Consider the following 11,347-nt stretch of genomic DNA (forward strand, 5'->3'; position numbering starts at 1 on the left):
CATCATTTGCTCCAGATTATTGATTCTTTCTCAGCATACACTTTTGACTTCTCCCTCCCTTCTCTTCTACTATATTTTCCTCTCCCTGAAAGGGTGACCTAGCTGCCCTGATACACTTGCATCCAAGACATGACTGAAATGTTGAAAGGTGTTTGCCTGCTGTCTTCCACTTGTAAAGCCATATGTACAAAGTATTTCCCTACCCTAAACTTAGAGATGCTCACCAAAGTAATTAAACAACTTCATTTGCTATAATGTTTATGGTAGGTGAGGATCATTCCTGGCTTTTGTTTCTGACCAGATCCTATGACAGCTCTAAGGCTAGAATGGGGAGGGTTTGGGGGAGGGAGGAGCCAACTCAAAATTTGAGGCTACTGCTGTAGTTCACTATTCAATATGCACAAGGGACCTGTTCAACACAGCACCACTGTCAAACTTTTTCACTAATAAATTGATCATAGGCTAGGCTGGTAGAGAGGTGGAACTTTAAGGTGTTGTTACTTAGCACATTCTCCTTGTGAGCTTTAAAAATAGGTGTAGCATCCCCCTTCTTCCTTCTTGACTGACATGTATATCTCCATAAAATGCAGGCAGAGAACTCCTTCAGCCAACATTGCCTGTGCTCAACAAGCTCCTGTGCACTTAACAGGTGTACTTCAGCTTTCTTTGAGAGCTTTGAAGTAGAACAAGGGTTGCTTAGAGTTGGACAGCTCTACATCACTGCAGCATGTTAGTACAGCGTGCACACTCTGTATCTTGCATTAGAATAGATTCTAAACTTATCACATAAAACTGGCAGCAACTAGGTATCTTCATGTACTCTGAAAGTAAAACTAGGGCTCCAGCAAATGTTCCACTACCTGTAAAAGTTATCCAGCACTATGTTTTAGGGCTGTTGAGTGACAGTGCCAGTTGCTGGACAGCACAGTATAGGAGAAGCTCTTCTTTGCTATAAAGGCCCCAGAAGCTGTGCACTTATAGTCTCCCTAAAACCAATGGGGGAGTATTTAGCAAGAAACAATATGTAAAACCTGGAGTGTCTTGGACTTGCAGTAGTGTTTTGCAATTCCAGCAGATTCTGTGACATATCTGACTGGAAATGCTGGTGGAAAACAACTTGGTTTTAGTCTCACTTAGGTGGAATGGTCTTCAGCTTTTCCAAACACTAAGATACCCTCACAGGGTATTTTTCTGTTCTTTTTCAATGCCTGTTAGAAATATTTGCTACTTTTAATCTGTAAATGCAATAGAAAAAGAAAAAAAAAAAATCATTGCAGTGCTTGGAATGTAAAGAGTCAAATAAGGTATAATCAGTCAATTTTACTTTCTTGTTTTATTTTTTCTTAGGGCTGGTTTAGAGGAAGGATGCTTTAGACACCTTTGTTCAAATTAAAAACTGAAAAAGAGCATAAAATGGGTGAGATGGGCTAACACTGCAGGAATTCTTGTTCTTGAAGTATGATCATATTTCCTTGAAAGGAATTAGAAATAAATGTCTCTTGAGGGGCTAAGATAACAGCAACAAAATTAACAAATTTGGTTTCTGCACCTGGTGTTGGCTGCAACCGGTAACTTCAGCATCAGAGAAATGGGCAGAACTTGTCCATCATCCAAACAAAGACCAGACTAGCTTCTGCTGGGATGTTTAAAGTTTTGTTCTTCCCTGTACTTTCAGCTATTGGTTTATAGAAGTGTTGCAAAAGATTCCTCCTGGTTTGGGGAGGCCATGCTCTTACTGTGGAACAAGGTGAGCAGTAAGAAACATCTTCTTGTCTAGTCCTTTCACTCTCCCCCTTCATTTCTTCTCTTTCTTTGCCTTGTAATGTGATCGGACTCTCAGTGAGACATCTGTAACAGAAAAAGAGGAAAAGCATGAGATTTAAGGTCTAAGAGAATGAATGGTGCTCTTTCTCCTTTCCTCACCTTTATTTCCCTCTTGACATCTTGCTTGAATTTTCCTTCTGACCTTCACCAGATGAAGAATGCTGCAAAGAAGTGGTAGTAATCAGGACCTGTTTCTATGGTTGTACATGCACCAGTTAAGAGCAAGTCTAGCAATGTTTCTGTATCCTCTGACTCAAGAGTCTGTGCTCTTCTCGTTCAGTAGCTGTGCTCTGACATCATCTGAAAGTGGATGTAGACAGCTTTTTGTTTCAGCTAATTGAGCATTTTTATTTTTAGGTATTATTTTATGAAAATGGGGTGTTGTGGAGTTTTACCCATTGGACACATTAGAATATAGACATTTCCCTGATAACATCGGTACATTTCCTCTGCATGCTATTATTACATAAATAGCAAATGCTGCTATTCAATAATGAGCAGTATATCCAACTGTTGGAATAATGAGCAGGTAAGCTAGTGAGTGTTTCAAAAATGAAAAAAAAAAGTCCTGCAGCCAGTTTTGGATAATGATTTTGCCATGGGGGAAGCTAGTAAGAGAGACAAAATTCCTCAAGATGTTGCAGCAGCTGGCAAGGTCTCCATGGTTACATTGGCAAGAGATCTGGGAAACCACCAAGAGTAGTTCATTGCTTGACAATAAAATACCAGAGAGGAGTACTCCTTGGTGGATCTGAAGATTATCTTAAAGACAAGCTTTAATTAAATAAGAGGACAGAGAAGAAGAGACAAGGTTTAGGGGGAAAATACTTAAAATTGAATGCTGCCAGTGACAAAGATGTGTCTGGGACACCTTTAATCACAGGTTGTGGCTGCAATATTTATGTGAGCTGTTGTCTGTCTTTGCTTATTTCATGTATTCATGTGGCCTGACAAGATCAGGGAAATAATCCTGTCTGAATGCAAGCAAATTCTCACAAAAAGAGTAGCTATTCAGATAAGACTGTTCTGCAGCACATCCTGGGACATGAAATGTCCCCTGCTTCCTGCTCATGGATGGGAAGGTTCTGTGAGATTACAAGACATTGCATTTCTCAAAAAAATTATATTCTGTTTTAAGAATGTCAAGTTTCAGAACAGTGTTTTCTTAATAAGAAGGGCTAGCAAGCTATGTCTGGTTTTAGGTGGGATATAGATCAAAATCTGCATATAAGATTTTCTTTGTAAGAATTCTGAGACCAGAAGGAAAATGGCCCCTTTTAAAAGGCATTGTGACTTTTTATCAGCATTGTGGCCAATATAGAGTAGAGTGCAGTGAAATACCTCTTTAATTTTCTAATACTTGAACTTATAAAAAGTAATTTTGAGCATCACCTGGTTGAGTCTGAATTTCAGGTAGAACTTTGCACATATGCCTATGCATCCATATTAAATACCTGTGTTTTTCAGCCCTGCTGCAGGTCTAAGTCACAGTCTGGTGCCTCATGAGAAGAATACTAAAAGATATTTCTCCCAAGGAGATATCAGCAGCATTTGAAGACAGTCTCACAATTTGAGCAGTCTGGGATACTTTTAGTGAAATAGAAAATATTGATTTGCCAATTGTTTCATTAGTTTATCTACTTTGGCTAAGTTTTTAAGGGATGTGTTTCTGAAATTTAGGGCTGTCAGAATTAAGCCAGCTGTTGAATGTTAAACACCTTGATGCACTGGCTTGGGGTTAGGGAGCCCCAAACTCTGAACCAGTCCTAATGAGAGATTGAGTGGGGGATGTCCCCATCGTGCAAGTGTTTGTACAGATTTGGGCAGCTGGTTATTTTAAATATGGATCTTTTGGCATCTCTTGTCAGAGTTGATTCATCTTGGACAAATGCAAATTGCTGGCTTATGGGTCCTGCCCCTGTATTTAGTGCTAGAGCATCCACACAGCTGGGATGTGAGAACCTGGCAGCCCCCTCCCCATGATGGGAACAGGGCTCTTAGCCACTTGGCCCCATCTCTCATACAGCTGCCACAGACATGGCCTTGGAGCAAAGCTGGAAAAGCTCTCAGTTAAACAGACAGAATGCTTTCTGTTGCCACTCTTGTGCCTAGCTCAGCCTGGGCAATTGAGATGGTTGGGAAGGTGACAATGGGCTCCCCCATCAGCGGTGACACTGCGGCGTTGCTCTGCCTATTGCCTGCAGAACACTTTCCAGATCACTAGATTTCTACTCAAAGGCAGTGATACCTTTCTGCTAGAGATAAGCAGGTGCAGGAATAATAGTGTGCTTGTGCTGTGCTTAGAGAAGAATCAAATACCATCCTGGTAGTTAATTAAAAATAGATGATGTTTTGCTTTTGTCAGTGTTTCACCTTTAGAAAAACACTTAGCCTTTAACCAGGTCACTGTTTTTGACTTTTATACCAAATGAAGCATTCTTATGCTGTCTCAGAGATTGAATACATGACCTGCTCATTTGTTTCTGTCAACTCAGCCAAAAAACCCCAAACCCTCCATTGATGTGTTGCATCCTTCAGATCAAATTCTGTGTGGCTGGCTTGTGGAAAAGGCAGCCATTAGTGCACTGAGATTTCCTTGAGTGCTTCACATGCCACACCCATTGTTTTCATGTCCCTGCCAGAGGGAATGGCAGGGGAGGGAAAGGCACTGAAATGGGAAGAGGGGTGTTCTTGTTTCTCACCTCCTTCCTAGTCTGCCATATCCTCCAATCTCTGTGATCTTTCAGAGACTGAAAATTGTCCCAGGGATTCCTGGACTATGGGGAATGACTCATACTTTGGACTTGGTGGCATTAGAGGAAAAATAATCAGAGTCATTCTTTGTGAAATGAACTAATTTTTGACTAAATCTATTTGTTCATCTTCAAAGGCCTTGAGTTTGAGCTGGCCTAAACGTAAAAGACTGTGCTTGGCATTGAGTGATGCTCCCTGTTACCAGCTGAGGTTTTTCTCACTGCAGTTAAGGGACTTAAGTTTGTTTCCATGAATTCTTCACTTACCAGTGGTACACATTTATCAGGCAGAACTGAAAATAGTTATTTGCCTGACTGTGTACTGTCCAGGGATGCACTGATAAGTATTCATCCATCACTAAGCATTTTCTGATCTCGTCAATAGTCACGATAGGAGTATTTAAACCACGACCTTTATATTATGCTTGCAATCTGGATTTCAGCTGATCTTAGTAGTTTTTCAGTGCCTGGGCAGTGTAAAGAAAAATCTGGTTTAGCTATATCCTGATTTTATTGCTCTGAAAGCACCTAAATACATTGTCTTTCCCATTCTACTTATCCAGGGCTCTTAATGAAACACTTTAAGGCAATGCAATATTCCCCACGGTGTGCTCAATCCACCAAATGTTGCTGACAAGTTTGTTCCCTTGGGTTTTGTTGCCTGTCCATTGCCTACCTAACAGATTACAGGTTGGGCAGCCCCTTTCCATCTCCAAGCTGATGACTTAGCTCACAGAACTCCTCGCCCAGGACTGGGGATTAGAGGCAGTATCACAGAGCAGACTACACGAGATAACTAAACACTAATTTTTGCTTTCTGACTTTCTCTTCAGAGCCTCATTCTGAAAATCATTAAAGTGAAATGAAACCTCATATTTATTCTTTCTGTGACTCTGAGGGAATAATAAAAATTCTTACGGAAAATTATTAGTCCCATGCAATATTGGGAATGTCTCAGCTGAATGCCAGTCCAAACTTGCTTTCTTTCCTCTCTATAGTGGTATCTGAGTCTGCTTGCCAAGATTGCTCAAGCATTTTCATTTAACAACTCCCCTGCCAATTCAGAGTTCTTAACATCAGTGGGTAGTTTTGACCTCTTTTGCTCTCTTTCTGCTGTGTGCTGTAGTTTTTGAGGCCTAACTTGTGTGTGTGGAAAGGTCACAATGTAGTTGTATGATGCTGGGGAGGATGGCCCTTGCTGCTGGTGTGGGCCTCCCTGGACTCAGTCATGCATCTCATATTGATGACAGGTTTATTAACACTCATTTTTCCATTTCTGCTGTCCTGGGTTAATTCCAGGTCCAGAAACAGAAGAACTGGAACCCTCTGAATGAGGTGACGTGGCTGTGACTATTACCAGTTCTCATAACAGCTCTTCCCTCAGGAGACCTTCAGGGCAGATCCATTAGCTCCTTTTGCAGGAGAAGTGGAACTTTCCATACTGCCTGCATGTGTCTGATAATGAGATTTTCTTTGGAGCTGAAGCAGCCTTAGGATATGTTTCGGAGAGGGCTGACTCTCTTTTTCATTTGGCACCCGTGTCAAGGGCAATGGCCTATCCCAAAAAGACTGTTCTGAAAGAACTGGCCACTTACTGATCTTGCTCCTCTTGCAGTCAAAGACCACCTTGGAGCTGTGTTCTGGCGTAGATTCAGTGACATTTAAGATACTTGCATCTTTTGAAAGCCAAAGAGCTCTTTTTCTTTCTCACTCCACAGGTTTGCAGACAAATGAGAACTGCAGTTGTTCTCTTAGCAGAATTTCTGTTCAGAAAAAATAACAGTCAATTTTTGAAATAAAATGGGCAAGGGTGTCCCATCCCTAGAGGGTCTTGTTCTGGACTGGTGGAAGTTATTGTGAGTGTTCTTTATAGAGTGGTCAATACAGAGCAGACACATTCTACCATCAGTACTGAGTATATATGTGCTGGGTAAAGGAAACATTAAACACACAGAACGCAGTCTCGCCATCCTTATGGACAAGAACCTGAAGGGCTTACAAAAGGGAGAAAGGAGATAAGCCTCTTTATGTGCAATCTGAAAATGTGACAGACTACACCATAGATTGTCCTTCAGTCATATCTTTTGGGTTTAAATAATTCAAGTGGCTTACATATGTTTTGAACAAACCAGTAAATTCTCCATTTGGAGTTTTTTTAAGTCTAAAGTTATCAATCACCATCTGTCTGCTTTTGTTTTGTGCTGAAAGTCACTAATGTGGTAATTACATCTAAGCAGGACAAACTAAACTGAGCTGGAAAGGCTCAACTGTCTAGATCCTAACTGGCAGTAGGGGCTTATGGAACACTGGCTCATTGAATGACATTTTGCAAATGTTTGTTTTGATATTCCCAATTAGAATTAGCATATTATTGGCAGTCAACCCTGTGTAACATTTGGAGCATGATTGCATAACTTCCCTTTGGTGTTTTGTTTTGCATCAGGTATGGGAGTTCTGTCAGGAGAAGCAGCAGCCTAAATTAGGAACCAGCATCTAATGTCTGCTTTTCATTAGCTCAACCTGTTAATTTCTCTGGGTGTTATTTCTTTTTCTGATGTCATGTAGACAAGTCCATCTGCCACGGGTGTAAAGCCAACCCGTAGTACTACCAGTAGTAGTAGTAGTACTGGGTTGCTGAGCTGATGGGCAAGGAGTTTGTTTCAGCAACTAATACAGTTCAGTGCTGTTTTAATGGTTCTCATGGCTCTGATTTCAAAATGCTGTCCTGCTATACCAAAGCAGATCTGAGATAAGATTTGAGGAACTGACATATATATGCCATTGAACAGCTAATATTATCTTAATTCTCTTTTCATATCAGTCTTCAGCCAGGCATTATGTATCATGGACAATATAGCCAAGTTACCTCTGCCTTAGCACTACAAGTGAATATTTACTTTCTCTCTCATTTCTCAGTAAAACACAGGCTAGGCAAGTCTTTTGCTACTTGTCTACTTGTTAACTGATATAATTTTTTTAAACAATAAGTTAATTTTATAATCTGATATTCAGGAAATTGGTATTTTTGGAAATATTCAGATCTTGGGTTTTGATGTTTAAAAAATAGACATAATAATAGGGAGGATGGTTAAAGGAAGTGTAGCAGGGAAAAGAAATTCTGAAGGACATGAAGGAGCTCTAAGCAGAGTAATATTAAAGTGTCCACTGAGGGTCTGTGTACATGTATGGCTGGAACATGGAACTTCTCCCAATAGACTTCACCACTGGCAGCCTTATCCTACAGAACAGGAGCACTGTTGTGCTGGGAGAAGCTGAAGAGACAGAGCAGATGAGGTCCTTAGCTTCCAGTTCTAGACTGTGTCCTCCAAATCCTGTTAATCAAAAGTCCAATCTTTTTAGCACTGGATTTTCTGGTCTCTTTGCATAAACTGTGGAAAGAAATTATGTTACAGGAAATGTAGCTTAAGAACATTCGTCATTAATATCGCAGGCATGTGGATGGCTGTGCAGTGAACCTCATGGCTGACTCTTGAGTGCTCCAGGGTGATGTACAAGGCTGTCCTATTAGCCTTTGCTGCTGATTTATATATTTTATTGACGCTGGTATTAAAACGTGTCTATATAGAACAAGAAAACTGTGCACTGTCTTGCCTGTTTGTTGAATTCATTATTTGGAGTGTCAGTGGATTAAGCCCCAAGACACAGTGGAAATAGGCAGAGCAAGAAGAATTAAGAAAAGCAATGCTTTCCAGACCTGGCCTAAGTGAACTGCTTCAATTATAACTCAGTAATGAGTTTATTAAAAAGGATGGATGAAAGCAGTAAGTGGTGAGATGGCAATTGTTTTTCACAACTGACCTTAGCTAAGTGTAATTTGAATAGACATGCATAATGTTAACTTGGAGGTTTTAATTTTAGTTAGGATAATCACAGTTTGAGCACTCTGCGCTCTCCCAGTTCCAGATATTAATATATTCCATATTTTCTTAAGGGCCTTGGACGTAAAGTTTAGCTAACAGATGTGCAACAGAATGAGTTGGGAACAGTCTAAGGGTAGTCAAAAGACCTGCTTTGATTGTAATTTATAATAGGCATATAGTCTCAAATTTTAAAATGTATAAATCTGTGTGACTTCTAATGCTTGTGATTCACAGGCAGTTACCACCAGTTCCCATTAATGGAAAATGATGATGATTTACATAATGCTAATATCTATTCATTATTTAAATCCTTAATTATGTGTGCAGCCATGTGGTGCAGTAAAATAATAAAAGGATAAAAAATGCAGGAAGTAACAGTTCTTTCAAGCAGCTGGGAAGTCAGGTGGCCATTTCATTAAAAAGAAAGAAGATAAAAAATCATATTTGTACCACCTTTTGATGGCTTTTAAAAAGGGAGGGCTTCTGTTAATATTGTCTTAATCTTTGGGTCCAAGTTCTACCTCTGACTTTTGCAATATAGCTTCAGAACTCAATTTTGTTTCTCTTATTTGAAATGAATACTTTTCCAATCCCATGAAAACTAGTTGTTTCTCAGAAAATCAAATCCTAACTTGTTCTTCCCCTGAAAACATTGCCTACTTGGAGAGTTCAAAAGTTCACATGTAGATTTTCCTTGCCTATGGTTCTTTGCTGTTTCAGATTTCTGAATGAACATCACAGGCCACAGGGTACTCATAGCTAGTCTGTTGTAACCTTTTCCACAGGGTTTATATAAGGCTGAGCCCATAAAGACACACTCCCAATTGATTGATTTGCTATTTTCCTGTTAACTGATTCTTCATTAATACAAATCTATGTGGTACTGAATTTCAATCTCAGTTCATATCAATGCTGAATTTTTTATACCTGCTGGAACTTAAAAATTGAATTGTTTATCCTAGGCGTTTTTCTTTTTTTTGATAGCAGAGTTCAACTGACCATTGTTGGTTTGTTTTGGGTGGTTTGGAGTTTTCTCTTTTGGGTTGATTAGTTGGCTGTTTTTGGGTTTTTCTGGGGTGAAGGGTCAGGTGATAAACAAGAATATTTCTGAGAATGAATGCTGGAATATTGATCTTGCACTAGACTAATACAAGGATGCTGTTCCAGGATAAGAGCTAGGAGATAGGACATTAAGATTGGAGAGTAAAAAGAACTCCCTTAGGCAATGCAAGAGACGGCCTAAGAGTTGCCCATCAATTTTCAACACTTCCATTTGATGCCAAAACATAATAATGGACAAGTCTGTGCTTGTCAAATATTAATGATCAAAGTCCTGTCCTCAGACACCAAGCTACGCTTGCAATTAAGTAGATTAATAACTTGCAGGTTGTTAATGATACACAGAAGGGGTCTGCAGTTGGTGCTGCCTTTTAAGCTCAAGGGTCTGATATGTCACTGATGTCAAATGCATAATTGCTGTTGGTATTCCTGAACTGGGATCATTACCTTCTTACCCTGCTGCACAGCTGAGAAAGATTGGTCAGTGCCATTTAATATGTTGTTCAAACAGCTACTTCCTACTTCTGGACAAGCTACTGGGCTTGTCCAGACCAGTAGATGCTGCTGGGTGTGTTTCCTTTCTGTTTTAGGGGAAGGGGAGGGAGGCTTATGGCATCCTTTTTTATACCAGAGTCTTTTGTGCAGGACTCTTCGCTGGGCACTGAAATAGCACATGAGAATGATCTAGCAAAGAGTTTCTCTGACAGCTCTCCCTGAGTGTGTGCCTGGGCATGGTTTAGCTGGCACTGTTAGGCACATCAGATGCACTCATGCTTTCCAGAAACCTCAGAGTGTCTGGAGTAGGTTTCAGGAGAGAGGCATGGATCACCCGAGTTTGATTTGTATGCACCATTACAGTAGACTGCAATGAGCATCCTGAAGACGGTCTTTCTTGGGCTCAGGGAGAAAGCAAGATGCAATATTTGGGCCCATCTTTTGACTGCTTCTGGCCTCCTCCATTGCAAACAGACCCCTGCTCACAAGTGCTAATTCCTAGCAGCTACAGAGTCACAGCAGTTGGAGCAGGATTTTCCACAGACCCTGCAGAGTCATCTCTAGAAATCTGTGCCAGCTTGACAGCCTGATAGATCTGTGCTTTTGGTGGGGCTGCACGAATAATCCATGAATTGACCCTAAAGCTGGGTAAAGTACAGTGTAAAGGACAAGGGGTGTGCAATGCTTCTCTCTGCACGACAGATAATGCAGATGCACTGTAATTGAGAGGCTGTTGAATGCTGCAGCAGAGCTGCAAATATTTCAGTCATTGATCTTTTTGTGCCATGATTGTTATGTATTGCATACTTTTTGCAGCCCTCCCAGAGCCAGCTGGAGAAATAGATGCTATAGGCAACTTCTGTTGGTTTGATCACATCTTGATAAGAAATTGAAAATGCCAGACAACTCTCAGTAGAAAATGGTCTGAGAGACTTTAAGCTTTCCTGTTACAAATGGAGCTTTACAGTGACAAAGGGAACAAAGTCTACTCCACTGCAATGATGCTCTGAAACTGTCCTCTGTAAGGTAAAAAAGAAACCTGAGGCATTATTAGAGAACGCTGCTTACAAATGGCTGGGCTGCAGCAAATTTCCAGTGTACTTTGACATAACCCTCAGCTTTATTGTGGTTGCACTGGCCGCAAGAAACCTTGACAGCAGATTTGATGACTGATATTTCTGTTTTATTCAGACATTTTATTTTATGCTTGCTCCAATCATCCGTTGAGGAATGGATTAAAATTCAAGCACCATAGGATTGCTTGGACAGAAATAGGAGTTCAATAAATGTCATCTTTCATGGCACAAAATTGACTGTTTATAGGGCTAGGCCTTT

Source organism: Parus major, chromosome 4 (genome assembly GCF_001522545.3).
Source record: "Parus major isolate Abel chromosome 4, Parus_major1.1, whole genome shotgun sequence".
Lineage (NCBI taxonomy): Eukaryota > Metazoa > Chordata > Aves > Passeriformes > Paridae > Parus > Parus major.